This window comes from Chanos chanos, chromosome 7, assembly GCF_902362185.1.
Source record: "Chanos chanos chromosome 7, fChaCha1.1, whole genome shotgun sequence".
Lineage (NCBI taxonomy): Eukaryota > Metazoa > Chordata > Actinopteri > Gonorynchiformes > Chanidae > Chanos > Chanos chanos.
This window is the reverse complement of record NC_044501.1, coordinates 40,169,173-40,193,396: the sequence shown is the minus strand read 5'-3', so window position 1 is coordinate 40,193,396 and position 24,224 is coordinate 40,169,173.

Genomic DNA, 24,224 nt, shown 5'->3' with positions numbered 1-24,224 from the left:
GCATATTTTAAAAAGTTTTTTTTTTTTTCTGACACATAATCTTCACAGTTTTCTGCTCATCAATCTCCTTTTTCCATGCTACACTTCACATGTGCTTTAGTCACAACTGACAAGTGGGTACGTGGCTGACATTTGAAAAGCATGCGGAAATGAATAGCGACAGAAAATGAAAAGAAAGACTCACAACCATCGTCTTCCTGCTCTCTCTGCTTCACTGTGCTGAAGCCTAGAGTTTAGAGGCAAAGGATGTCTGTAACAAATGTTAATCAGTTTCTCAAAGAGCAGAAATATTCGAAGTTCCTCTAAAAGGACACGACCGTCCTCTGAAAGCCGCCATAGTTGCAAAGTGTCAAGGGGAGTGATGATTAATCATACACAGGGAGAACTCGCAACTTACTTGCTTTTTAAATGTTTTATTGGCGACCGCTGGAACATATACACACATATAGATATAGACGATAACGTGGTGACGACCAACTTTAGACCTCTCAGCAAATGTACACGCCCTTTAAGCCTATAAAAGAAAATCCAATGGATTAGGAAATATGTCAAATAAGCTACACAAGTATACAACTACCAGAGGAAAAATGTCGCATGATTGAAAACATTTTTTTTAAATGTAGCCTATACGACACCGCGTACATAAGGCTGTAATCAATGTACATATTTCCCACCAATGTTTAAAATGTGCGATGCGGTGTTTTATTCATAGATTCATCTCATACACTGTTTAATTGACAATAAAGCTGTATATCTTTTTCGAAGCGTAAATGCATCGTTTTATTTTGGAAGTGCATCTCTGATGTCGGTATCACCACATTACCACCTATGTCTATGCACAGCCTTATGTACGCGGTTTTTAAAGGCTACATTTAAAAAAATGTTTTCAATCATGCGACATTTTTCCTCTTGTAGTTGTATACTTGTGTGGTTTATTTGACATATTTCCTAATCCATTGGATTTTCTTTTATAGGCTTAAAGGGCGTGTACATTTGCTGAGAGGTCTAAAGTTGGTCGTCACCACTTATATATATATATATATATGTGTGTGTGTGTGTGTGTGTGTGTGTGAATATGTTCCAGCGGTCGCCAATAAAACATTTAAAAAGCAAGTAAGTCGCGAGTTCTCCCTGTGTATGATTAATCAACACTCCCCTTGACACTTTGCAACTATGGCGGCTTTCAGAGGACGGTCGTGTCCTTTTAGAGGAACTTCGAATATTTCTGCTCTTTGAGAAACGGATTAACATTTGTACAGACATCCTTTGCCTCTAAACTCTAGGCTTCAGCACAGTGAAGCAGAGAGAGCAGGAAGATGATGGTTGTGAGTCTTTCTTTTCATTTTCTGTCGCTATTCATTTTCATATGCTTTTCAAATGTCAGCCACGTATCCACTTGTCAGTTGTGACTAAAGCACATGTGAAATGTAGCATGGAAAATCGAGATTGATGAGCAGAAAACTGTGCAGATTATGTGTCAGAAAAAAAAAAAAAAACTTTTTAAAATATGCGTGCATCAGTTTAGCATTTAACACTTCCCATGCGAATGGTGTGAAGTACGCAGAAGTTTTGGGTGTTGTTGTGAAAACTGTGAAATTTTAAAGTGTTAAATGAGTTGAACACTGAATACTGCACAAGCTGTATGTGGAGCTGAAAAATGGAAATAACTATGAATTCATTTAATCTCTCTGCCCAGAAATGTATGAATTTCAATCTTGGAAATGTTTGGCGTTGTATTATACTGACTGTGGTCCTCGCTGTTTCAAATGAAAAAGATTTTTCTTTACACTCATTTCATACTCACTGCATTGAATCCCCTCGACTCCCCAATGTGGTCTTTATGGATCTGAATGTACTAAGGAAGTGGAAAGGTTTTTGGGAAAAGATAACTTGGATTTTTTTATAGACCTAAAAAATGCTGCATTTCCATATATTTATGCAACCACAAAGACAAGTCAGGATATTTTACTGCAGTCACCATACGTGAAGCTACATACAAGGACAAGGTCAAACTACTTTGAGATTCTCAGCAGAGACTCAGAGGAGCATGCAAGAGCATAAGAGGAGCTGCTAATTTGATATGCTGTATAAACTGTTATATCTAGCAGTTAATTCCTATCTTTTATGGTACATATCACAATGTGTTATAGTCATTTCTTTAAGCATCACTCAACACTGACTGGCATCTCTGCTGGTGAGGATGAGCTCCCATCTACATCTGGGGTTTCTGTCCTGATCTGCCCATCACACCTGCTGTATGTGGTGGAAAAGGACCTCAGCGTGGGTCAGATAGACATTAATAAATATTTATTAAAATGATCTCAAAGGTATTCATTTGATAATGATTACTTTGGTTTGATAAAAGGCAAAATGAAAAGCAGTTGTTTTGCGTTGTTACAATGGAAAATTCATTTCTGTTGTCTAGCGTCTCAACTCAGACACAACTTCCTCAACCAGTCATGTTGCAATCCATGCTCCATTACCCTTAATATGAACATCTGTCGCTGTGATACTTTTCAGAACACTCTTTTCAAGTGCAGTTTTCTGTATTCAGTATTCAAAAGAAGAATAAGAATAGTAAGGGGAAGATATTACAAGCAGGCATATTTATTGTCAAAGACTGAAGAATGAAAACACCAGCTATGATTAGATTGTATATGGGGCAAATCTTGACTTTGAAACCGTGTCAAAAACAGCAAACTTAATTCAGCAAGACTCAGGGGGAAATTCAAGTCAACTTTGAGGAGCATTTAATGTAAAGCATATGATTAACATGGTCTAAATAACACATATCCGCTGATCGGTGGTCAGTATGAAAAATCCAACAATTCAATTTCACCAAGAAAAAAAAACATTAGAAATCATTGTGATTCAGCCCATATAACTGATCCAGTCAATGTAAACTAATGTTCTTTTAACTTATTCAGCTGGTTCATCTGGTCATCCAGTCTGCTCTGTTCTCTGACTACAGCACAGTCTCCTCACCCTTTGAGTTCACCACAGACAAAGTGCTGATATGTGACGTCACAGACAGAACTGTAAGAGGAAGTTGTAGACTGTACTTAAGAATGAGACACTGGGCTGTCCTTGCACTTCTGAGCCATGGAGTCAGAGACGTCACCAGCAGCTGATCTCTATTCTGCTGTTAATTTCAAAAAGAAAACAAAGAAAGAAAGAGTGGAAAAGTCTTCCAATGGTAAGTTCATTTGTCTGTTTTAACTTTATAGAAGAAGGATATGACTGCTACTCCACAAGACTTAAGCTCTGTTGTATTGAAATGAATCAGCTGATGTGTTTTACTTCATATACAACAAACTGTTGTTTTGATTTAACAAAATAATGCAGAATACCAGGGGTAGTAAAAAGTAGGAGATTAGTTCATCTTCATTATAAACCGCTCTGTGTTCTGTATTGTATAGATCTGTTCCAAAATATATATTACAGCATTTATGAGCATTAGTACTGGTCAAAAGTAGATCATCACGGCAAAAATACCAGTTCATTAACTATAAGACATAAAAAATTCAACACTGTTTTTGTTCTTTGCCTCCTTTGGTTGTCTGCTACTATAAAACATGGCAGAGCCTTTCAGTAACGGGTGTGGACAGTGTCACATTGGGGTGGAACTGTGTCATTAACAACTTTGGTTCAGTTGAGGAACAAAATGACACCAAACTAGTGCAAGTAACTCCCTCATACATCGTCATTCAGCTGTTAATACAGCACTCTAAGAAACTGCTGTAAGGATACAGCCAAATTCTAACAGAGATGCGCTGTTTTTCCAAAATACCGTGAAATACCGTGAAAGTCTGATGCTTTCTCTGAGCCAAAAGCAAGACTGACTGCTAACAGCAGGTTACCCTAAAACTTGATGGAACAATGTAGTGTTTTCTTTTTTACAGTAGAAGAGTAGTGAGCCACATGCAACAACTGACTTTCAATCATCATGTATCCTCCTCTCTAGTAACCAAGAAAAAAGTCCATAACATCATACTGAGAAATTAAAATTACATTTGTGAACATACTTACCTAATTTGTGAGAAAGGCCTATAACTATAACTACTGCGTAAAAGGAGGCTTAACTTGACATCTGATTTGCAGCGTGAGCTGACAGATGTGTTCTGAGCAGAGTAGTGGTGTGCAGTTTGCAAAAAAGTCGTTGACTCTTTTTAGTGAGTCGTTTGTACCGGTTCATCGTTTTTTGCTCTTTTTTTTCTAATTCAGCTGCCTCCAGTCAACTGCATGCAATCGGTCGCAGAAGTAGACTACATACAATCAAAGAGCAAGGAAGTGTGGACTAATGCACTCAAAAGAAATAGGTGGCAGTAATGTCCGCCTCTTAAGAAAACAGACTACTTACTAAAATTACAAGTGTTTACATTTACCCCAGTGAAGCAATTATTTTTAATCTTTGTATTACAAGCTAAAGGACCTGAATCAAGTTAAACCGCTTTGGTGTCTTGACCATCCATAGCCAGGAAGCTCCAGGTCAAAAGCACAAGTTCGAACTCGGTCTGCTCGAGTTCGCCAACCCGACTTTGAAACCTCAAGTTTGAACTCAGACAGCTCAAGTTCGAAAGCTCGAATTCGATGGTTCATGCAGTAGACCAGTCTACCCGAACTCATGGCTCAGTTTGCATTCAATGGTTCATGCAGCAGAGCAGATGATTCTACCTGAAGACTTAATTTATGTTCTGGGTCACTCTGTGGAAACCTTTTTTTCAACAATTAAACGATAGTTCTGTGTGTTTGAAATAAATAAATAAAAAGAGTTTTAAGGACATGTACGTTAAACTGACGTGCTGAATAAATATAGTATAGTATATATGAGTATTTACAGGAAATATACATTCTACTGTACAGTACTGTAATAACTAAAACAGTACTTCACTGTTGAAACAAATTCTGGTAGTGACACTGTAAAAACACAGGACAGTGCTGACAACTGCAGCTGCCAGTACTTTAGTGTAATTTCACAGGACATCTTCTTAGAGTGAACAGATATCTACATTGTCACAGACTTAGGATGTTTCTATTTTCCTCTTTCTCTGAAGCTCAAGAAAGTGATGATGTCACGTACTGTGAAGTCAGCATTCTCCAGCCATCTCACAGTAAACAGCTGGACAACCCCAATGGTAAGAGAGGAGTTTTGTTTTGTTCAGGGCTTACTAAATGCTGCCTCGTTTTCAGATTCCACATGCTCATAGCAAACATTGTCGCATTTTTCACAAATCTTAAGCTTTCCTGGTCAGTAGTTTTCAAATCAATTGAATGCGTTAATCCAAGATGCACTGGTGTACGGTAGCTGAAATCAGAGCCGGCCTGACACATAAGTGAACTAAGCAGCTGCAGACAGCCCATGAAATGTCCCACAAGAAAGCTTGAATGTTTTGGGGTTTTTTTGTTATATATCAACTGTAATCTTACAAAATCGCAATATTACGTTAATGGGCCAGCTAGCCAATACTACTAGTCTAATTAATTCCCGCTGCCTCTGTCAGAGCTGGTGTTACATTCGTGTACTGTAACGGAGGTTTACTGCACTTGGATGCAATCACAGTCAGTCAGACTAACGTTACCTCACAGTCCTCTCCTCTGCGTCGATGGAAAAAGCAGCATAAAAGTGATGTCGCAAAAAGGACACATCCCTCTGTGTATCTAAGTCATTTGATTTTAATTGTAGTTGGTGTTCTTAATACAGAGTATTAGGGCCACATGGAGGGAAAAAAAATCAGAGATTTCGGGACTGAGGTCGTGATATAACGATGATAAAGTTGTAATATAACAAGAAAAAGTCATAATGTTACAAGGATCAAGTGGTAATTTTATGAGAAAAAAGTCATTATATTACGTCGTAATTTAGGATACGTGTTATTTTAGAGGGGAGATATCAGAGGAGCAGCCTGCCCCCTGCGTCAAAATGTAATGCTTTATTTACTCAAAATCACATTTATCAAACATTTAATGATAAGATGATTAAAGTAAAGTTTCGTGTTGTGTGTGGCACGGCACGATGCCTGAGACAAACAGCAGTTTCCAGAAGCAGGCTCTGGATGCCATTGACTGTCCTCTCGCCCGCTTTGTTTGTTGCTGACAATGGATTTTCTTAAAAATTATGGGGTTTTTTTTCCGCATGAAATTTTACGATCTTATTCTGTTAATTTTTTTTTTTTTTTTTAATTTTTTAAAAATCAAAAGCAGTTAAAGTGGTTAGTTTGCAGAGCCGGCCAGTGGCATAAGCAAACTCAGCAGCTGCATAGGGCTTCTGTGGCCACTTGCAGGCCATCAAGAGTGCTTGAAATGTCCCACAAGAGAATTTTTTTTTATCTCTTTATTGATTTATTTATATGTGAAATATTGTATTATGTCAATGGTAATCATACAAAAACCCAACAGTATGTTGACGGGCTGGCTAGCTAAAACTACTTGTTTAATCAGTCCTCACTGCCTCTGTCAGATCTGGTCTCACGTTCATGGCATGCAGAATGTAAGGGATGTTAGCTGCAGTCAGTCAGACTAACATTAGGTTACTCTCTCCTCTGCGTGATGGAAAAAGCAGCAAAAAAGTAATGTCGCACTTATTTTTTTGTATATAAGAAGGCAATTTTAGTGAGGGAGGTACTATGTGTTGTGTATGACAGGGATATTAGGGCCACATGGAGGAAAAACGGATTTCGAGAATTCTGAGATTTCGAGAATAAGGTTGCGATATTAGGAGAATAAAGTTTTAATTTTTAGAAGAAAAGTCATAATATTACGAGAATAAAGTCGTAATGTAGTGAGAGAAAAAGTTGTAATATTATGGAAATAAAGTCATAATGTTAGACTCCGCATTATTTTAGAGGGGAAATATCAATCCCTACATTAAAATGAGGAACGTGGATCATATTGTGAAGTTATACTCTAGTATAGATTTCATAAATAACAAAAAACTTAATCTTTTGGCACATCAGCACCACATTATCTTAATTTAACTGATGTGTGTGGCACGACATGACACCTGAGACAAACAGCAGTTGCAAGAAGCAAAATTATATTTTTTTTCTCAAAATTTTACAATCTTATACTCGTAATAATATGATTTATGTTCTCGTAAAAATGCGACTCGATTCTCATAATGCTACAAGTTTTTTCTTGAAATATTATGATTTTATTCTCGTGAAATTACTTCTTTATTCTCATAATATTGTGCCTTTTTTCTCACTTACGACTTTGTTCTCCTAATATTATGACCTTATTCTCGAAATCTCAGAATTTTTTTTTTTCGTAATTGTTGTGCACTTTTGCACGTTGCAAATTTTTTTAAGCCAAAAGCAATGTTACTTTTCAGTACAGAATGTTCAGTATGCCACTTACTACTGTATCACTTTGAATATTAAAGTGCAAATTAACACCAGACCACTCTTGTCAGTTTGCTACCTTTTAAGATTAAAAACCATAGAAGAGTGAAGACATGCCAGGCTGACATTGGTATGATGTAGGCAACACAGCTACAACTAATAAAATTGCTAATGGGTGTATTAGACTTACAGCCAGCGTGCGAATGATCAAGCATTGACAATAGTCAATAGTATTGGCGGTGCCGAGGTGATGGGGGCCCCAAATGAAATATTGCTTAGGGCCCCATAAAGGCTTGGGCCAGCCCTGGCTGATTCAGACATTTGCGTTCACACATACAGCCACTCCGGTTAGAGTCTAGATTAGTTTAGGGTTGCAGTGCATGTGTGAAAGGGGTTAAAAAGAGAGCAACCAAGTGCATACAATGGTGTGTGGAGAGAATTAGTTTGAAGAATAGAATTTTTCTCCTCCCTGAAAATGTGAGACAAGTCCTGCTATTTCTTAGTTTGAAACCTAAAGCTGTCTCTCTGTGACAAAAAATGGGAAGAATTGCCCTGGAAGTTTTGTTCAATGCATAATTATTCTGTAATTGTTCCATTTCTGTTCAGTAATTAATATGACTACTTAATACGCTGAGTTCTCCAAATTGCATTTTCCAGCTTGTGAAAAGGAGGAAGCCATGTATGCAAACATCACAAAAAAAGGTACATGAGAATATTGCAGATAGTCCTTTAGTTTTCTTTACTAGATCTACAGAACTCACATTAGTGAATTTTTCCCATAAAATTTTATTCAGTTTTGAAAACACAAATGATATGAATCCACGGCTCATGCACATTCAACATTAATCAGCATGGAAATCCATGTCATTTCTGGCATCCCAGTCAAAATGTCTTCATTGTCATTTGTATCTTTCTTTCAAGTTAAAGAAACCAAGAACAGTACATGCCCTGAAAGCGATGTGGTCCAGCTAAGTGAAAGAAAGCAGCAAAGTTCATTTGCTGCTGGTGAGTTGAGTGACCCAGGTAGTGGAGGGGTTTAAGCAGTGTTCCAGTTTTCTGAGAGAATGGGGCAAATAATTATTCCAGCTTCTATCTCTGAACTGTAAATCTCTCTCATGAATGAGAAAGCACAGGGTCCATTTCAAAAGTTTTGAAACCACAAGTAATTTTGAACGGAAAATGACTGCGCTATTTTATGCTGAATAAAGTTTTAATTTCACTTTTCTACTTTGAAATTTTCTGATTTCATTCTTTAGCTTTTGAAGATGAAGAAGCCATCTACTCAAATGTCCTAAAAGAAGGTAGAGAGCATGAAAAATTAACTATTTTCCTAAAGAGACATACATTAGTCTTCACTTTGTTCACTGCGGGTGTTCATGGAAGTAATATATCATTTCAGATTTCCACCATAACATTTGAATTTCTGGTAAAGGAGAAAGTAAAATGCCATCCACTGTGTGTTCTCTGATTCATCTCGGTTTTAGCAGATGATCCTGGGCATTCCAGCCTTCTGGGTGCTGGTGATCTATCATCCTCTCCTGGAGCAGATGTCCCATTTGAAACCACCCCTGAATCAAAAAATTCAAACATGGAATCTTCAAGCAAGTCCAAAGACAGACTGCTGTTTTCACTCTGTGTTCCCCTAATGGTCACTGCCATCACTTTGGGAGTTCTGTGTGAGTAGAGACAGGACACAAATCTCTGGTTAATGCATTTCCATTTGCGTCTACAGGTTTGTTGTACACGATGATGATGGTGATGATGATGATGATGATGATGATGATGATGATGATGATGATGATGATGATGATGATTTCAGAATATTACAGTCTGATTTCTTCTCGTTCAGATGGACTGGAGAAGAAGTTCCATAAAAAAACTCATGAGATATTAGAAATTAACATTACACGTGAGTGAAATAACTTACTAGTGCTTCTGAAAGTTTAAATCCTGAAACATTAAATCCTGGGTTTTGTTCAGCTCAAGCCTCTCATTCTGTTTCCCTTTTAAAGTGAAAGTGAAATGGCTGCTATATAACACTGGACAGAAATAATCAACTGTGATGCAGAAAAATGTAATCTGTCTGAGATTTGTCTGAAGTTAGATATTATGTGTTGCTTGTGAATGTATGTTTTTGAAATCATTACATTAATGTGTATTTTCCCCTTCATCTTCAGGAAACTCATCTAAAAATTGCAAAAATGTACCTAATATGTAAAACATTACCTCACATACATACATACATACATATATAAACATATAGGATTTTGGGCTGTTTTAACAAAAACCTCTTTGAAGAGAAGACAAAGTTAGAGAAAGACCTTGAAGGGGAACCTGAGTTACAGAATAAGATAATGATATGTGTAAAGCACTTAAAGTCTGACTTACATCATGATGCACACCTCTGTCTGTTATTAATGATATCTTAAAAATTGTCTGTGGTAGCAATGTTCATCTTTAATGAGTAAGGTCATGTTACTAATGGTAACAAATAGTCATAAATGTGTAGTGATTGTGAGGAAACTGATTCAGTGACCAGCGAGTTTTGAGCAGACACATCGTAGACAGTGTGTATCACACTTAACAGCAGCTTAAATCCACAGTCCACCTCTCAGAAAAGAAATGTAAGTCACTCTGGAAAGAGCGTCTGCTCAACTGATTCATTGCCTCTAAAGTGACTATTTCATGAGACTTTGATAAACTGATCTTTACATATGTTAGACTTGTGGCAGTGTGTTGTCTCAGGACACAAAAATCATGGAGATTATAAAATAAAGAAAGTTTTGTGCGAGTCAGAAAACATGAGTAAACATATATTTATCAATTGTTACTGTACAGTTCTCTTTTCTACATACTCAGTCACTTTGTATTCTCTATGAATCGCTCTCAGAAACTCAAATGGAACTGAAGGAGAATGAGAAGAACAACACAAATCTGTCTGAATTGAAGACAAAGCTGGAGAAAGATCTTGAAGGTGAACCTGAGTTACAGACAATATGCAGACATATGTTGACAGTTGAATTGCTTGATTTTTGGTTGACCAAGTTTGACAAAGTCCAATGTGCTGTTTTCATGTTTCTCAGAGAAGAGTTGAATTGCTGTGGGTCTAAGATCATTTAGGGTGTTTCTAGAAAGCAGTGAAAATTTTAGTATGCACTAATAGACAGACGCACAAATTATACACAAGATTAAGGAGCAGAAAAGGGATTTCACTGTGGAAAATATAAAGCTGACAAATTCACTTCTCATGAGTGATGTCTCCCCCTACTGGACATGAATGCAATCAGTAGTTGTAGTGGCTTAATGTTAAAAAAAAATGTATGAGGCATTAACATCAAATTGTGTCGATTTAATCAGAGACAAAAGGAAACATTTCAAAGGAACGGGAAAATTGGGATGCAGAGAAGAAAAATTTGACTGATCAACTCTCTGGTGAGTTTACAGATCTTGTCCTTTTTCATCATTATTATTAAAGCCTAACATGTACACCTCCTCTGTCTGTCATTAATGATAACTTAAAGAGTCTTTGGTAACAAAGAACAGGCAGAACCATGTACCGTGAGCCTGAGTTGCAGACAGTAGACAGGTATATACTGTGGGTTATACTGCTGCATTGCTGTTTTTCTAAGTTTGACAAAGGCAGATGTGCTATTTTTATGTGTGAAAGAGAAGAGTTGAATTACTGTAAGCATGATGGATCTCAGCCCATCAGTATAGGGAATGAGTAAAAAAAAAAAAAGAAAAAGAAAAGATTGACTGCAAGTACTGTAAGTACTAGACTTCTGTCTAAATTGCTGGAAACTTTATAAAGAAAAGCATGTCTGCATTCCTGTGATGGAAATATACTCCTGTAATGAAATTCCCGCAGTTCTCAACTGGGGTTGTTCCGCTGGCTGGAAATACCACAGCGGAAAGTGCTACTACTTCTCCTTTGTATTGCTTGTGAATGTATGTTTTTGGAATCATTACATTGATGAAACTGTGTCTTTTCTCCTTTATCTTTATAGTTATCTTTAGGAATAGTTTCGAAGAAAAAAAATGACATATCTAATATATAAAATATTACCTCTTCCTCTTTTGAGAAGAAAAATTCACAACTAAAGCATCATTTCTTGACTGTTTTAAGTTCAGTTCCCAATTCCTGCCACGACTATGTTTGTTTCGCAGGTGTAACTGAACCTGAACTAAGCCTGAAAATGTTTTGTTCAGACACAAAACCAAAGAAAATTTGAAATATTTCCAAAGTTACACATCTTCTTACAAGAAACTAAAGATGTTGTTGAGGCTATTTGACAGTTTAGTGAACTACTACAAAGCTCACTCATGTTATTAGTGTCATGTCCTGTTGAGCAATGAATGCACTTTGTTGTTGCTGTTGTTGTGTCAATGTAAATCTGATCTGATGCACTTCACTGTGGAATATATGAACTTGCTAAACAAACTTAACAGTGAGTTATGGAGTTTCTGAAAACATGATCAATATATTTTATAGACTGGACCTAGCCCAGAACATGTGAACCCACTCTTAGCTTTATGTAATTATTTTCATCTAGGAACCAAATATTTTTTCTATGAAAAAAAACATTATTCAAATATTGTTTCAACAGAAATGTTTTGAACATTTGATTATATTAACATTTAATTATGGCACAGTGTTGAAGACAAATTTAAAAGATACATATGTGGACCAGACAAACAGCAGAATAGAAAAAAAAAATGTTACTGAATGATGTCAAAATAATGCTGCTGGGCATAGTGAACACATCTTAAAAATTCAAACACAAAGTATTTCTTTCTTTACAGACACTGGGAAGTCCTTGGAACTCTTAAAGCTGAATTCCACTGACAGGATTACAGATCTGACAAATGACCTTAACAGTAAGTTTGTTTCCATCTAGAAAACATTACAGTGAATGTTTTATTGCATACAATAGTATTCTGTTAGTTCTGTGATATAATTTGCTTTTCACAGTAAACATGAAATCTTATTTTCCCTCTAATTTCACAACAAAATCCAAGATCTCACTGCAGAATATGAACTTCTGAGCTCCGTTCACAATAACTCTCTGAGGACTATTTCCACTACTAACAAGACTCTCTCAGATTAGTTTATCTCCATGAATTTTTCAGAGAATAAATTAAGAATTAGACACTAATTTTAAGCGCAAAGATCAGTGTACTATTTGGAAGAATATGAAAATGTGGTTCTCTTTCTCCCCTTCTGCTGATCCTTGTTGTGTTGTGTTTCTAGTTACTTCCTGGTTCCCTTTGCTTCATGTGTTTGGTTCAGTCATTGCTTGCACCTGGTTCAGTTTATATAGTCCTCCTCTGTATAAATACTCCCGTTTTACACTTATGTCAGGGTGCGGAAGTTTGTCACGAGCTTGAAGAGGTTGTGGATGCATGTGCAGATCAGTTCAGTTCATTAGAAGTAAACAAGATTAACAAAAGACCTCTCAGGACATTCAAGATTCTTTATACAGATTTCTGGTAAATACAACACATTGACAATTCTACTCGCTGATACAAGGGAAAAGCAGCTATTTATACAAACAGGAGAGGACTAGCTAAACCGAATTTATCTGACCATGCATCCAGCATCACCTCAACTTTGTGAAACTGTGCTAATTTGAAATCAAATGTAGTAAATTTGCATACTGGCATGTTGGATAGTTCACAGATTAAACAAACGTTAAAACAATCTTTACAGAGACACTGAGGAGAATGGAGGAGCAAGAAAGGAACTTTACTATGAAAACGGAAAACCTGACAAATGACCTTAACAGTAAGTGACATCTCCTGTACTTTAAGTATGATGATGGTCAGTACCTTGTGTGTAAAATGAATCTACAGTAATCCCATATTTACGCCCTATGTTTTCAAATGTCCAAAGCAAATTTTATATGAACATCAAGCAGACCTGAGGTGATATATTGTTATTAGTGCAGTGTCCTATAAAGCATTGAATGCATTTTGTTGTTGTTGTTGTTGTTTTTATTGTTGCTGTCAAAGTAAACCTGATCCTGAGAGGAGAAAGTAAAATGCTTTCCCAACAATGTCAGTTGATGCTGTCATTTCACTCAGATGGATGTTATTTTGGGTTTAGAGAACAGCTGATAAAAGATACTGTACTTTACAGACACTCCGTGCAGGAGGGAATGTCATGTCTGATTTGTTTTTATGAAGGGACCCAGCATGATTTGCGTGAAAAAGAACAAAACTGCAGAGCTATTTCTGACAAAAGACAAGAGCTTGAAAGAGAACTGAATTTTAAACGTCTGTTTTCATGTTAGACTGGAAATATAAAGCATGATTTTCACATTGTCCAGGATGCAGCATACATGAAGAAAAACATATGCTTATCAAAACGAAGCAAATGAATCAGTTTTAATGACATTTGAATTCATTTTATCGGAATCCTGACAGATGTTAAAGAGTCTGGAAAGTTAAGTCTTGGGTGTCTCCGTGGATAACAAACAGGATACACACACACACACACACACACACAAATATATATATATATATATATATATATATATATATATATAGGATTTTGTGTTGTTTTAACAAAAACGTCTTTGAAGAGTAGACAAAGTTAGAGAAAGACCTTGAAGACAAACCTGAGATACAGAATAAGACAATAATATGCATAAAGCAGTTAAAGTCTGACTCACATCATGACACACACCTATGTCTGTTATTAATAAAATCTTACAAAAATGTCTGTGCTAACAATGTATCTCTGTAATGGGGAGCAGTACTATCATGTTACTAATTGTAACAAATAGTAATAAATGTGTAGTGATTGTGAGGAAACTGATTCAGTGACCAGCGAGTTTTGAGCAGACACATCGTAGACAGTGTGTATCACACTTAACAGCAGCATAAATCCACAGCCCACCTTTTAGACAGAAATGTAAGTCACTCAGGAAAGAGCATCTGCTAAACTGATTCATTTTCTTTAAACTGACTGTTTCATGGGACTTTGACCAGCTTTGAAATATTGATATGATTTGATATGTTGATAGACTTGTGGCAGTGTGTTGTCTCAGGACACAAAAATAATGGAGTTTATAAAAATAAAGCAGGTTTTGTGCGAGTCACAAAACATGAGTAAAAATGTATTTATCCATTGTTACTGTACAGTTCTCTTCTCTACATGCTCAGTCACTTTGTGTTCTCTGTGAATTGCTCTCAGAAACTCAAATGGAACTGAAGGAGAAAGAGAAGAACTACACAAATCTGTCTGAATTGAAGACAAAGCTGGAGAAAGATCTTGAAGGTGAACCTGAGTTACAAACAGTATGCATATATATGATGTCAGTTGAAGTGCTTCAGTGAGCTTTTCGTGAGTGATGTCTCTCCCCACTGGACATTACTGCAATCAGCAGAAATAGTGGCTAAATAATAAAAGAAAAAAAAAAACACACACACACACAAAAAAACACGAATATCACTTAGGATGTTCCTACAGCCCAGTGAAAATGTTGGTGTGCACTAAATAGACAGATGCATAAATCATACACAAGATAAAGGATCTTAAAATGGACTTTGCTGTGTAAAATATTAAACTTACAAATTTACATAAGTGCTGTCTCCCCTTACTGGACATAATTCATATCATATGATGTCGATTTAATCAGAGACAAAAAGAAACATTACAAAGGAACAGGAAAAGTGGAATGCAGAGAAGAGAAGTTTGACTGATCAACTGGCTGGTGAGTTTACAGATCTTGTCCTTTTTCATCATTATTATAAAATCCTGACATGTACACCTCCTCTGTCTGTCATTAATGATAACTTAAAGGATTTTTGGCAACAAAGAACAGGCAGAACCATGTACCATGAGCCTGAGTTGCAGACAGTAGACAGCTATATACCATCAGTTGTACTGCTGCATTACTGTTTTTCTAACTTTGACAAAGTCAGATGTGCTATTTTTATGTGTTAAAGAGAAGAGTTGAATTACTGTGAGCCTGATTGATGTCAGCCCATCAAAATGGGAAATAAGCAAAATAAATAAATAAATAAATACATAAAATTTTGATGAACACTGTAAGTACTAGACTTGTGTCAAAACTGATCGAAATTTTATAAAGAAAAGCATGTCTGTATTCCTGTGATGGAAATATAATCCTGTAATGAAACTTCTGCAGTTCTCAACTGGGGTTGTGCTGCTCACTGGAAGTACCACAGTGGAAAGTGCTACTACTTCTCCTCTGATAAAAAGAACTGGACTGAGAGTCGAGATTCCTGTGTGTCTATGGGGGGACATCTGGTCATCATGAACAGTGAGGAGGAGTGGGTATGACAAAATGACATCATTAAAAAATAATGTTAAGAACATGAGACATTAGTTCTTTCTTAATGAGGGCTGGTAAATATAATTGTTATTTGTAGTGTGTAAGGCCAGATGTATTTTGTATCTGTGGTTTTAGTCTTTCTTAAAGCAGGCAAAACCAACACAGGGTAAAGATGATTACTGGATTGGTCTGACTGACTCTGTGAATGAGGGAGACTGGCGCTGGTTGGACAACACAACACTTAGCTCGACTCCAAGGTGTGCCATTAGAAACTGCATTTTAACTGTATTCACTTCAGACAGTAGTTAGTGTAAAATTTATATCTGTGAATTTTCCATTTTCAGTATATTTCACAACCTCTAATTTGATTGCCAGTGTTTCTTCTCTGTACTCAGGTACTGGAATGGAAACGAGCCTGATAACTGGACTGGGCAGAATACTGAAGGAGAGGACTGTGCAAGCATAAATCTGTCCCCTAAAAGTTACGGGTTTTACGATGCTTCCTGTGGGAGAAAAGACATGAAACGAATTTGTGAAGCCGTAGTAGGAAAATGGACAGAATTACCAAGACAATAATAGTGTAAACAGAAAGAACACTCTCATTTATTGATTCCCTGATTCAGGTTGTAAATTAGTTGTTTCCCAATTCAGAACTGGGGGTTTTATCAGAATCCAGGTGAAGAACAGGGGAAATGAGTGGTGGTGAATTTCATATGCAGCTCATTTCACATCTCATGCTTCATTTCTATTCCTGCCATAACAGTTAAACTTTCTCTATAGGATATGCTTTCAATAACAGTATCATCAATTTATCCTTGCCCTTATCCCAAGAAACGTGTGGCTAAGTTAACATTTGTTTTTGTTTATTGTCAGTTATGAGTAATATTTCTGCTCTATGAAACAAATTTGCACGTCTTGTTTTAATTTTAGAAAATGTGGAACCACAGACTTCATCTCAAAGTTTTCTGTGTTTTGATTTGGTTTGTTTTATTTTGTTTTGAACAAACATATTCTGATGTTTTGGAAAGGGTTTTTTTTTTCTCTTTTTTTCTGTGGAAATCACGTTTTGACAGCTTAAAATGTTATGTTTATGTAAGTGCTCGCACTAAAAAGTTTTTAGTTGCTGTCACAATCTCGTCTCCTCCCCACTCCTGTTCTGCCAATCAGCATTCAGCGTCGCCAATCTAATGATCACTGGTCTGACCACCATGATAATTTAATTAATAGTCACACCTGATTGTGTTCTCTTAAGCTTAGTTTGCTCCTGTCTTCTGTTCATTTAGTTTGGTTCGAGTTTGTACAAATAGGCTACCCCTGTTTTATCCTTTGCCAAGTCCTATTGTGACGTGCTTACATTCAGTTCAGATTGACAGTCTGTTAGTCTGTAAATTGCTGATAACAGTCTACCTGTCTGTCTAGCTCTGTATTGTACATCTTGTCCCTCAGTCCTTGTATCTGCTGTAAGTTTGTCTGTGCGTCCTGCCTTGTGTAAACCTGTCTCTCCTGTATTTTCTCCCAAACCTTTCTTTAGCGTTATTACGCATGTGCTAATAAGCTCTCAAACCTTTTCTGGCAGTTACCTTAAAAAAATCAGTGAATAGTAATGAAAACATCTTAAAGTTGGTCACCCCAATATTTTTTTTAGCGTGTGATTTTTATAAACACAGCTCTTTTAATCTCTTTTCTAAATTTCTTTTATTGTGCTCTCCATACAAAACCTGCTGTCTTTCTTATAACTGTTTATGTAACAGTTAAAATTGAATTCTTTGGAGATAGTGAATACCATACACTTAAAGATCAGGGGTCCGTATTAGCTGTTTACGAGTCTCCTGTGCTGGATTGTACATCTTTAGATCTGTCATTTGTTGTCCTGTCAGAACTCTCGCATGTTCCCTCAACAAAGCATGTGTACGCTTGCAGAGAGGTAACTATCATTTAGAAATACTGCCTGTTTGTCACGCTGGTGTGCAAGTGCAGGACCCAAGTACAAGACACGATGATGAAGGTGTCAAAAGGAGGACTTTACTTGAACTGAAGATCAAAATACAGGTGAAGAACAGGAACAAAAACCGATAACAAAAAGGTGCAGCTTGACAGAGTGCAAAAAAACCACAAACAACAATAGACAAAGGACAAGTGAAACACAGGGGCTTAAATACAGAGGGAGAACTAAACAGGATTGGTTCAAATTAACAAGGTTAATAAATGAGACAAACAGGAACAGGTGAGGGGCGGAGACAGACACAGAACAAGAGCACAAAGACAAATCAAACTAAAAGTCCAAAATGAGGTGCAGGCTGTGACACTGTTTCAATTCAGTGTTTTCAAAAAAAGATCTCTATTTTAAGTCATATCACATAATATAGTTCAAGCACACAGTGAGACTGAAGGTTTTTAATGAATTTACATATGTACGACGAATGTTTTTTAAATGATTGTTTTTCATAAGGTGAACATTGCATTAGATAAACTGCAGTCATGTCATATACTATTCAGTTGGAGATGTAGCTATATATATGTATATATATATATATATATATATATATATATATATATATATATATATATATATATATATATATATATATAGGGGACTAAGTTCATCGTTTTATTTAGTATGTGCAGGCCTGCAGTTGGTAGTCACCACATTATCATCTGTGTCTTTGTGCATATATATAACAGTTCTGTGGTTTCATACATGTTAAAATTTTGTTTTTAAGAATGCCGACACTGCTGATAGTTTTCATTTGGTGGCTGTATAGATGTACTTCATTCTTTTCATAGTTTAATGTGAGTATTTGACATGTTTCATAGTCGAATGAGTTTTCTTTTAAAGCATAAAAAGGGTGTGTATGTTTGCTGAGAGGTCTACAGTTGGTAGTCACCCAGTTACCATTTGTATCTATATGCGCGTGTGTGTATGTACCAGCATTTGCCAATAAAACATCAAAAGGCAAGTCCCAAGTTCTCACTGTGTGTGATTAATCATTACCCTTGACACTTAGCAACTCAGTATGGTGGCTTTTCAGAGAATGGGCATGTCCTTTCAGAGGAACTCCTAATATTTCTGGTCTTTGAGGAACTGATCAACATTTGTAAGAATGTCCTTTCACTCTAAACTCAAGACTTCAGAGCAGTGAAGGAAAGAGAGCAAGAAGATGATGGTTGTCAGTCTTTTTTCTACTTTTCTGTCTCTTTTCATTTGGTTATGCTTTTCATGTGTTAGGCATCTACATTTTTCATTTTACCGCTTATTTGACATGTACAGAGATTATGTCGATGCTGATTAAAGAACATATGACTTATAAGAGGGAAAATCACTCTGGACTTTGGGATTTAGGAGAAGAAAGCTGTGAAGATTATGTGTCAGAACAAACATTTTAAAATAAAAGGGCATGAGTTTATCATTTAATACTTGCCATTTTTCATTAAAAAAAATACATGCTGAGAGAATGTTCTGATTATTTGTTTGTTGGTGTAAATGATGTGGAGTACACAGAAGTTTTGGGTGTTAGTGTGAAAACTTTAAATGTGTGAAATATGTTGAACACTGAACATTGCAATGGCTTTATGTCAACCTGAAGAAATGGAGACAACCATAACATTATTGACTGTTTTTGGCCAGAAGTGTATGAATTTCAAAACTGGAAAGAATTGGCATTGTATTATACTGACCGTTGCCTGCACTGTTTCACCTTGACAAGATTTTTCTTTATACTCATTTTATATTCACTGTCTCTATCATGGTACTGAACACTCATCTCATAATAACAGAAAAGGTGAAACAATAAAGGTTAAAGCCCTCCTTCTTTCAGCCAGTCATCTTCACAGGTACAGTGTGTGTACGTGAATTAAAATATATACACATACACACAAACCCAACCCAGTCAACATGGATCTGAATGTATTACAGAAATGGAAAGGTTATTGGGGAAAGTTAACATGGTTTCAGTTTCTCATTTGTACTTTTGGAGTTGTTGGCTTTTTAACTCCATACTCCTTATCTCTTCTCAGGTCACACCAAATGTTGTGTGGTCAGAGATGAGGTTGGTCGCCTAAAATTGAAGCTTGTACTGGCTGTTCTGTGTGTCATCCTGGGATTTTTTGCAGTCACCTTTAAAGTGCTCAGTTGCTCAGTGAGTGTACATTGAAACAATACAATTTGTACATATAATCTCTCTCTCTCTCTCTGTGTGTATGTAACTATAGTTTTTCTTAGATTTATATCTATATTTATTGTGTGTGTGTGTGTTATATAGTTATATTTTTATATACAGTATATATGTAAATATATTTAAATATGTAGATTTTATATCTCTACCTGAAAAATTGTCAGCAGCTATTTCTTTTGCACACTACAAACTGTATTTATTTGGGATGTCCCGATCAAGTTTTTTTGATCTGAGCCATTTAATATTGAGTATTTGCCGATAACGTGCCCCGATCCGATACTTGTATTTTCCTCGATAATACAGTTGCACAATGCACATTTCAAGTAGCCTACATTTAAGGTGACAGCTGAATAGCAATGCATTAAGAAAAAATAGCCTGCTTCCAAGCTATTCCTTTTTTTTTTTTTTTGTCTACATATATGTTTTTCTTTTTTTTACAAAATAACAAAGTAAAACTTGTTGTAAAGCTCAGGTAGGGCAGTGTCTGAAAGGTGGCGTCGAGAGGGTAGGGGTAGCGAAGCGTTCAGCTAGCAAAGAAAGGCAAGCATTCGCGAACATTTTCAAACAGTTTTTCGTTTGCGTTGAGCTCACTGCGAACGTTTGTGAACACACACAAACAGTCTGAGGAGGTAGTTCTTGTCGAATAAACATGGACGCTGGACTAAGGAAGCTTCATGTGTGCCCAGATGGGAGTTAATAATTATACCAGAAAATATACGTAAGTGTTCGATTTCATTAATCTTCTTACAATAATTCAAGTCGCTAACTTGTCTAACTGTCAGTGTCCTTGATCATTTTTCTGAAAGCCTCTTTTTCGTATGCTATCCTTATCAATCCTTCGAGTTAATTAAGTGACTGTATTGCTCTCTGTGGTCGTTAGTGTAGGCTAACTCGCATGTATCACATATAGCTAGAGCCTTAGGTGTTTCAATTTTGAAATGATACCTTGGTTGTTGTTATTAGCCCTGGTCCTTCATACCCAAAACTATGCCTGCATGACACAAATATACACAGACGTAGAAATCCATTTAAAGCCTAGTTTATTATTGTCTTATCTGTTTGTCGTTTTTGAAGATCTTCGTCTGTCGTTGTTATGTCTTCCGTGTTAACTGTTGAACTTCCTGGCTACAGAAGCTGAAAAGGCCAAACTAAATCATAATTTCCCTGACGGTTTCGCGCCACGAGCTGGCGGGGCAAACCATGCAAGAATGAGCGAACATGAAATATGTTAATGAAATGGGTTATGGAAATTGTTATTTTAAATATTATGACCTTTTATCATCAACGTGGGGTGTATAAATTAAATGTGATTTTTAAAAATGCCTGAGAAATTATAACAGGGGGGAAAAAAGGGAAAAATCTATTTGGTGGTCAATCCTCAATGTTAAAGTTTCATCACTTATGCCGAGGTGAACAAAACTTCAGAAAAATCACAGAGATGATTGGAACTAACATAAATAATTAGCTACTTAGAATTTCCAGTCTTTAAGATTTAATAGCTACATATGACTTGTTAATGTTCATGTACACTGACACAATGAAGAACTTTCAGAAAGGAGATTTGAGACAGTGGGCAGACATAGACTCATATGTACTGCTTAACTGCTTTTTGATCAAGTATGACAAAGCCAAATGTACTGTTGTTATGTGTTAGAGAAGGGTTGAATTACTGTGGGCCAGACAGATCTCAGCCCATTAAAATGTGAAATGAGGAAAAAAATCAAACACATTACAAATATTTAATATGACACCACTTTTACTGTTCGGAGGATTTATGTGGGATATACACAGTATAAGACCTGCATTTCTGTGCAGCAGAGAGATCACTCAGGGTATTTCTATAAGCCAATGAAAATACTGGAATACTGCTGATACACTGATGCACAAATCGTACAGGAGGTAGATGAGATGAAAGGAACTTCACTGTGGAAAAATATAAACCTGACAAATGAACTTAACATGAGTGATGTCTCCCCCTACTGGACATAAGTGCAATCAGTATTCGTAATGGCTTAAAAAAAAAAAAAAAAAAAAAAGTGTACTAATGTTATATTATGTCACTCAAATCAAACACAAATGGAAAGCTTACAAAGGAACTGGAAAAGTGGAATGCACAGAAGAAAGGAATGACTGATCAACTCTCTGGTGAATTTACAGATTTTTCATCATTATTATATAAGCCAAACATGTACACTTCCTCTGCCTGTCATTAATGATACCTTCAAAAAGGTCTATGTCAACAAACATTGCTAATGGTAGCAGATGATAATAAGTTTGTAGTGATGATACGGGAGCTGGTTCAGTGACCAGAGAGTTTTGAACTTGACACATCATTGACATTGAGCAACCAGGGTTGATCCAGAGCTAATCTCTCATATAGTTCATAAAGATTTGTTGCAATCTTTGGTATTTGGAGGCAAAGAAAATCCGAGATCAATAGAACAAACTCTCATTTATTGATTTTACTGATTCAAGTTGTAAATTAGCTACTTCCCAAATTCAGAACTCAAAGTTTGACCAGAAACCAGGTGAAGAACAGACATAATTACTAATGTTGATTATGCGCACTCACAGATTTTGTCTTACGGCTTATGGATTTTTGTTGTCTTGCTTTCTCAATGTTGTTAAAAACCTATAAAAACAGAGTATATTATGTGTAAAATTCTCTCATCCAGCCTCTGTTGTGATGCCATGGACACCATGACTGGAATATGACACGGTGCAGATCGGGCAGGGGATGAAGAAATATGATGTGATGTCATGTCGTTAAAAAATGGTGAAAATCGCGTGGTGTCATAAACTATGCTTGGTATGCGCATGCGCAAAAATGCTGCTCATGCGTGCTGGAGATTGGGCTCCCGGGCGTCGCAGATCAGGAGGGAGCCGCGAATCGGGCAGCTACAGTATCACAAAACGACAACCGGTTGCCGTTTCACAGTTTGGTGGCTTTGTGATGGTTTACTTTAATAACCATCAACAGTGTTTGACTCATTTCCTGTCAAAATGGGCCACGTGACGCACCCATTCCCAATTTCATACTGTTCCATGGTCGTTTCTCAGTATGTGTTCTTCTCTGTGTTTGCATTCCCATAGACTTGTGAAACATCACTCACAACCTAATTAGTGTTCCAATTCAAAGTTTACATCGAGCCAAGTATAGATCAAATACCTGGAAGTGTTCTCGATTCATGGGATTTCTCAAGGATGCATCAGGAAGTGGATTGTGTGGACTTGGGTCGTCAAGTATTCCAGAATGCATTTCACACATTATCCCAAAATGCATTTTCCTCAGGGTTTATTAGGCTTTTTACTGAACTCTTCACTCAGCAAACACAAACTACTTCCACCATAACTATGAAGTCACACAATCATTTCCCACCACTGACCCTTTTATAGGCACACATCATGAATATATAATTTTTATTAATACTGTAATAAATATATTTTTAAAAATGAAAACGAACGCAGGCAATTTGGTGTATTACATTATACGTTATTTTATTGTAAATATCAATTACAGTGAAGATAAGGGTGAAAATGAAGAGCTGACTCTACAGCTGACTTCAGCTATGAGGTCAGCAAGAGTGCTGCTGTCTCAAATACACACTGAGGATACTGCAACATGCAGCCTGGACTCCTGAGCTGAACTTGCCTAAACCGAACTCCCAAAAACGGGAGTCCGTACTTGACGTACTCCGTACTGAGAACCCCCCTGTATTTCACACAACACCGGAAAATGTGATGCAGTTTACGCATGGTTGAACAATTACGCGCATTGCGCATGCCTGCCTCAGATAAGAAGTGCGCAGCAAATCGGAAAGTTCGACTATTTATGTATGCACGCTTGTGGATGGGTAACTGAAACCTAGAGAGAGCAACTGCTTCGATTCAGTGTTTTCGAAGAATCAGCCCCATTGAAGGTTATATCACAAAATACAGTTTGTTAGACCAAAACTTTTGGTATATGGTGAGATTATTCTTGAAGGTTTTCAATCCATGTGCATATTTTCTACGAATGTTTTTCATATGAACGCGCTACACGGCATAGGAAGTCCGTTTTATTCGTTGGATGAACATTGCATAACTTAAACTGTTGTCATCTCATACAGTGTTCTGTTGGAGATGTAACTGTGTATATTTGGCTTTCCTTGAGGACTAAGTTCATCGTTTTATTTTGTATGTGCAGATCTGATGTTTGTAGTCACCACGTTGTCGTGTCCGTGTGGAAATATGTTATATGGCGTCGTATACATTAAAAAAATGTTTTCAGTGTGTAATATGCAGTACTGCCGACATTGCTCATAGCTTTCCTGTGGCAGTTGTAGAGTTATATAGTTTATTTGATATGTTTCCTGGTCGATTGTATTTCCTTTCAGAACATACGTATACGTTTGCTGAGAGGTCTGAAG